This window comes from Cheilinus undulatus, linkage group 7 (genome assembly GCF_018320785.1).
Source record: "Cheilinus undulatus linkage group 7, ASM1832078v1, whole genome shotgun sequence".
Classification (NCBI taxonomy): domain Eukaryota; kingdom Metazoa; phylum Chordata; class Actinopteri; order Labriformes; family Labridae; genus Cheilinus; species Cheilinus undulatus.
In genome coordinates this window covers 3,696,533-3,702,532 of record NC_054871.1, presented here as the reverse complement: position 1 = coordinate 3,702,532, position 6,000 = coordinate 3,696,533, and positions in this window count along the sequence as shown.

Sequence of the window (6,000 nt, the reverse complement as noted above, 5' to 3'; positions counted from 1 at the left end):
AAAGTGGTTCAAAGGAGTTAAAGAATGGCAAAAACAAGGGTTAAAGAGGCAAACTAGAGCGCAGACCTCCACCATTAGCCCTGTCTCCCAATAGTGAAGAAGCCTTTAAAAAATCCTGGATCCGTCCCCATGTGTCCCCCACCACTGGAGGTTTTTTTATATTTGTCAGTATCACTCAGCTCATAGACGATGCCTACCTCTTCTACCCATGCCAGTGAGCCAAACCCAAGAGTAGAAAGGAGCACTCATGCTGGTCTAACAGGCCTCCTCCAAAAATCTAAATATGCAACCAGGACTGCAAGCGCTGTGATTGGTCCGCTGGGTAGCATCAGTGTCAGAGTCCTGTCTACAGGCATACTGAGTCGTAAGTGGCTGAACATGTGGGTGAAATTCTGTCTCAACTGATTCAGCTTCTGTAAAGTTTATTTCCTCTAAAATCTCCTTTACAGAATCAGCTGTTGTTTAATACTCGTCCCAACTCCTGCAAATACGTTCAGTTTTAATAGTTTCCTACACACAGACAAGCACAGAATGTAAACTGATGATAACACTGAACTTGCACCGCTGACTGGGGCTGTGGCGGAGTGTTGCAGAGATATATGAGGATTATAACACTGCTGCTGCATGAAGGCAGAGGTATAAACCAGGCTTTAGAGTGTTTCATCAGTCCTTTATTGTAGTGTTACAGTCAGCGTGTTAGTAGGTGAAGACTTCTCAGTAGGTAGAAACATCAACAGCAGGTGGATGATCCGTGAGTTTGTGAAAATGTTCTTCGGGACGTCCCATCAGAGAGAATTCCCCCCTGTGCCTTTCTCTCTCCTTGGCTTCTGTCGGCCATCTTTGTTGTCGACCCTTCATCACATCAGGTCTGTTAAATGAAGACATGAAGCTGTTTTAACCTGAGGGCTGTGAGGATGTCAGCCTGCTGAACATCAGCCGCTAAAACTCTAAAGATGGAGAACGTTCCTCCATAAAAACTTCATTGATCCTCTGACTCTTTACAGCCTCATCATCGATTAAAGGTTTCACATTTCAGACAGAAATCTTCCTGAGATTGTTGTTCAGCAGGAGGCTTTACTAGTCAGACAGGTAGAGGTGTTTCAGGATGAACCCTCTAACTATAATGAGAATATTAGTCTGTATGTCTATAATCTAATATAATCCCTGAATCTCTAACACAAAACTTCATGAAGTACTTTTAGTGCCTGAAGCCTATGGTGGTGTGCTGGACATGAGAAATCCACTTCAGCTCATCCTGACAGGGAGAATTTTCCAGAATATTTGCTGCTGTGTTCTCTCATCAGCTCACTATGGAAGCCCACTGAGCAAATTAAAGTAGAAAAAATGTCCCAATCATGCAACAGAAAGTCAAAATTCTGAGATAGAAAGTCAAAGTATGAGATAAAAAGTCAAAATTGTGAGTAAAAATCATCATTTTTGGATATAAAGTTATAATTCTGAGATAAAAAGACAAATTTATGAGGTAAAAAGTCAAAATTATGAGATTTAAGTCATAATCATAAGAGAAAAAAATCATAATAATTACATGAAATTCATAATAATAGATTAAAAGGTCAAAATTTCAAAAACAAAAGTCAAAATTATGAGTTAAAATTATTATTTTTTATATGAAGTCATAATTCTGGGATAAAAAGCCAAATTTATGAGATAAAAAATCAAAATTATAAGATAATTTCATTATAATGACATAAAAAGTCAAAATCATGAGATAAAAATTCATAATAATTAGATGAAATTCATAATAATACAATAAAGTGTCAACATTTTGAGATAAAACTCAAAATTATGAGTTGAAACCATCATTTTTAGATATGAAGTAATAATTCTGAGATTAAAAAGTCAAATTTGTGACATAAAATTCATTATTTTAAAATTGAAAGTCAAGAGTTCAAGATAAAAAGTCAAATTTGTTTTAAAAAAATCATAATTATGGGATTAAAAAGTCAATATTATGAGATAAAAACTCAAAATTATGAGATAAAAGTCAAAATTATTGAAGGAAAAGATGAAATTATGAGATGAAAGTCCAAATTTGAGTTTAATTCATAATTATGAGGTTTAAAAAATATATAATTATTGGATAAAATGTCAATATTATGAGATAAAGTTATCTCATAGTTTCTAATTTATTTCATAATTATGACTAAAATTATTTTTTTCTTCAAAGAAATTGTCTTACTTCCACATTTAATTCTTCTTTATTTGGCAGAGATGGGCTCCCATAGCTCACTCCAGTTAAAGACGGCAGCGTTGGACCTTACAGCTCCTGCTGTGATTTAAACCACGCTCAGCGGGCTAACACAGGCTACCGCATCACTGAATTACAGAACTAAATATTATCTTTTAATTCACTTTTAGTTTTTTATATGAGCGCTGGAAGAAGCAGCAATATTTTAATGCATTTATCCCAACTTAAGTCTGGTCTAGGCTTAGAGGATATTTAATATATTTAAATGTGATTTTAGAAATGTGCCGTCATCAGGAGGGTCTTAGGACAGAGATTTGGTGGTCTACTTCAGAAATGACCACATGCATGGTTAGACGCTAAAACCTGCTCCAAAACTGAAAGGCTGCATCTCTATGAGGACGTTTATTATTCAGGATGATATCAGTATGATGTGCATGAATGTTCTTATTTAAGACAAAGAACCAGTTTAACCAGCAAACCTTAGTCAGCTGAAGTCTTTTTCTTTGTTCATCCTCATTCATTTAACTCTAAAGTCTCTTTGAAAGACCACAGTTTTAGGTCTGAACCACATTCATAAATATAAATGTCAATATTGAACTAATAAACACTCATTTCTAAAAATCAGCACGATAGAAAAATCCAGTATCATGCATTATTCTAAGACCAGACTTAGCTGACAGAAACTTGATGGAAAGTGTCATTTCTTTAGTATTTTTTTGGTTTAAGCCTCAGAATAGTGACATTAGTGATGATTTAGAGTCTAAATCAGGAGGGTCCAATCTATGGCCTGGGGGCCAAATGTGGCCCCGCTGCAAATTTTAAAAATGAAATACACAATGGCCCACACTAGACCATGGCACTCATGTTTGATGGTAGGGGTGAATCGATAATGGCTTCTCAGGGCCCATGCTGATCATGTGACCGATAACTGATATTTAGAACTAATTTGCATTTATCATGGTGTAGAAAATGTGCTTAGTTGGACAAAAGTAAAAATGCATGATCAAAAATGATGGAAATAAACAATTTAGCCCAAGGTCTGTCAGTATGAGAAACAGCAGAGAGCCACCCAGTAGTAGCAGGAAAACAGGAAGTGATGTCATACGCTCACTGGGTCAGTAGCTGATTGGCTAAAACTCATGTGACATGTAGCCAGTTAGACTGTGTTGTATGTTGGACATTTGGTGAGTTTGTGGAGAGTGAGAATGAAGCCAGAGGGGAGGCCGCACTCGCAGTGGAAGCAAAGTAAAACAGTACTGGTGTTCCCAGGACGGAGTCAGGGCCAACGTGGGCCCCCTGCTATCTGATTGGCTTACCCAAAACCCTTAAATTATGGCTATTGCCTTAGCAACCACTGATCAGCCATTTACCATCACCAGTTACAGAGAAAACCTTAACCTACATTAGATAACTGTATTATTATGAAGGTATGGTGTATGAAAGTGGCCCCATCGTTATATTTTTCTGTATGTGGCCTCGGTGGTAAAAGCTTGGACCCCTCTGGTCTAAATCTCTGTGCTGGGGTTGGTGATATCTTGTCTAATCTGTGCACCATTAACCCATTTCATCCTTTGATCTGCATGGTGGATGTGAGGTGGGTCCATGGGAGTTTTTGGTGTCTTAAAAGAATCAAACATCTAAAATAAAGTGTCTAAAAGAGTTCTGACCCCTTGGATGACCTTTTTATTGATTTTATAGATCAATCATAGTCAACAGAATTGGACTTTTTTTAAAAAACTCTTTAATGTCAAAGTGGAAATGGATTTCTACAAAGTAATGTCAATTAAATGAAATTCTGTACTGTAAAATGAGTGACCGCATAAACATTCATCCCTGTTAAGATGACTTAATTCAACAGAGGTCCAGATCATCGGTGCTAGTAGTCCAACAATAAGTGAAATGAGGATCACCTGAGTACAGTGAATGTGTCTCATGATTGTAGTATAAAGACACCTGACTCCGGAAGGACCAGTCACTGGTTAATCAGTATTCCTGGCTACCATTACACCATGACGACAAAAGAACACTCCAAGAAACTCAGAGAAAAGGTTATTGATACGTATAAGTCAGGGGATGGAGACAAAAAACATTTCAAGGCTCTGAACATCCCCCAGAGTTCAGTTAAACCAATCATGAAGAAATGAAGGAATATGTCACGTGTGTAAATCTGCCTAGATCAGACCGTCCTCTCAAACTGAGTGAGCTTCCAAGATGGAGACTAGTGAGAGAGGACACCAAGACACCTATGACTACTCTGAAGGAGTTCCAAGCTTCAGCAGCTCAGAAGGGAGAGACTGCAGACAACAACTGTTGGCCAGGTTCTTCACCAGTCAGAGCTTTATGGGAGAGTGGCAAAGAGAAAGACGCTGTTGAAGAAAACTCAGATTCAATCTGGACTAGAGTTCACCTAAAGGCATGTGGGAGACTCCATGGTCAAGAGGAAGAGATGAGACCAAAATGGAGCTTTTTGACCATCAGAGAAAACACCAAACACTGAAGCATCATCACAAACACACCATCCCCACTGTGAAGCACGGTGGTGGCAGCATCATGCTGTGGGGATGCTTCTCAGCAGCCGGCCCTGGAAGGCTTGTAAAGGTAGAGGAGAAAATGAATGCAGCAAAAGTAGGAAAATCATGGAGGATAATCTTATTCAGTCTGCAGGAGGGCTACAGCTCGGGAGAAGATTTGTTTTCCAGTAAGACGATGAGCCGAAGCATACAGAGAAAGCTACGCAGAAATGGTTTAAAGACAACAAGGGGAATAGTGGCCGAGTCAAAGCCCAGACCTCAATACAATAGAGCAGTGATACTCAACGTGTGGCTCTTTTGTGATTTGTGACAATTGTGACAATTTAGCCCACTTTTGCCCTTTTTCCACAATTTTTTGGCCCTTTTTGTCCATTTAGGCTACCTTTGCCATTAAATACCACTGTTTTTCCCACTTTTTAAACCTTTTTTGCTACTTCCTTTTGCCACTTTTTCCATTATTTGCCACTTGTACCCAACCTTTGCTCTTTTCACCACTTTTGTGCCCCTTTTTGCCCATATAAGCTACCATTTGCCACTAAATACCACTTGTTTCCTATTTTTATGCCTAATTTTGCCACTCCTTTCTGCCAATTTAACCCATTTTTTGCCCTTTTTTCACAACTTTTTGTGCCCATTTAAGCTACTTTTTGCCATTGAATACCACTTGTTTTCTATTTTTTCGCTCATTTTGCCCCTTATTTCTGCCAATTTAACCAATTTTTGTCTTTTTTTCACAATTTTTCAGCCCCTTTTGTCCATTTAAGCTACCTCCTGCTATTGAATACCACTTGTTTCCTATTTTTATGCCCATTTTAGCCACTTCTTTCTGCAAATTTATCCCATTTTTGCCCCCCCCCCCCCCCCACACACACACACTTTTTACTGCTTTTTGCCCATTTTAGTGACTTTTCACATTTTTTGTCATGCATTTTCCCTTTTGGACCATTTCTTTCCACCTGTAACTTTCTTTGTCCCTCCTCACCCATTTTGCTACTTTCTGACCCTTTATTTATTTTTGTCTCCCCATTTTCTCCTCTTTTCACCCATTTTTGCTGCTTTTTGACCATTTTTGCCACATTAACTCTTTTCAGTGCTACTTCAAGCCGTTTTTGCCACTTTTCACCACTCAGATCCCGGCTCTTTCAAAGGTATTTTCCAACCATTAGGCTCTTTGGTTGAGCTGGGTTGAGTAACACTGCAATAGAGGATAAGTGTCTGGATTTGAAAAGGGCTCTGTCCACGTGTACCCTAACAGAGCTT